Genomic DNA, 1200 nt, shown 5'->3' on the forward strand with positions numbered 1-1200 from the left:
CAGAATTCTTTTGCAACTGCATCTGCATATCATGCATTTTTGGTGAAATTCTTTTTAGAAGCTAACCAAAGCAGAGATGACAGTAGATCTTCCTGAAAGATCACAATCAAGTTTTGGTATGGAGGGACAAACTAAGGGGTGGGAATTGTTGGGGATGAACAAGATGAAATTGGAGCGTGTTGGTCGAGAATGCAGGTGGCAGAGGGTAAGTGTATTCGAAAGGCTATGTGCAGTGCGTGGCGTTCTAGGATCTGTAGTTCCTGACAAATGGAGGGAGGAGTGGAAGTCGATGCCACATTTTCATAGCAGAGGATGCATCAGATCAAAGATTTATAAGTGTGGAGGATTGTGGAAGGGTATAATTCCCACGTTCGGCCAGTTAGTAGTTTTCGTAATTCTAGTCTATTGTCGGCTTTCTGTTGAATGGTTAGTAAATGGGGTTTCCATGGTAGACGGCGATCAAGTGTTAGTCAGAGGTATTTTAGCATGTTCGTTAACTGGATAGGAAGGCCATAAATGACAAGGTAAAAGTCACTGGGACGGAAGCTGTGGGTGGTTCAGCCTATAATTACCGCATATACTTTGGCAGGGTTGATTTTGAGGAGCCACTGGTTGCTCTTGAAGGAGAACTGATTGAGGCGGAGCTAGAGATATCGTTGGGATTTCTGGAGGGTGGGGTAGAGGGTGAGAAAAACAGTGTTATCCACCTACTGGAGGATATGCTCAGGGAGACGGGGTTTGGGCATATCAGCAGTGTGGAGGACAAACAGGAGATACGAAAGGATAAAACCTTAGGGCACAACTGCAGTGAAATGGAAGATATGTGACATAAGACGGACATTAAAGAGAAAGGAGGCGTTAAGCTGGACATAATTTATGGGAAATGCATAGGTCTGGAGCTTAAAAGTGGCCCAGAATGCAATACACGATCATAAGCTTTCTAAAGATCTAGAGAGACAAAAACGGCGGATTTGCCGTTGTTGATTTGATGGAAGAGCAGATGAGTAAGGTACAGGAGTTGCTCATTGGAGGAAGAGTTGGGATGGAACCCACACTGATGGACAGAAGTGGGTAGATGTTGTTGTAGATGTTTATGGATGAACTGGGATAGAAAGGCCTCAAGGACTTGTTAAACAGGTGTATGTAGGTAATGCAGTTGTTACTGGGAGCCATGTTGCGTTTGTGATGGGTTATCTGTTG

This window comes from Schistocerca piceifrons, chromosome 5 (genome assembly GCF_021461385.2).
Source record: "Schistocerca piceifrons isolate TAMUIC-IGC-003096 chromosome 5, iqSchPice1.1, whole genome shotgun sequence".
In the NCBI taxonomy this organism is placed as follows: domain Eukaryota; kingdom Metazoa; phylum Arthropoda; class Insecta; order Orthoptera; family Acrididae; genus Schistocerca; species Schistocerca piceifrons.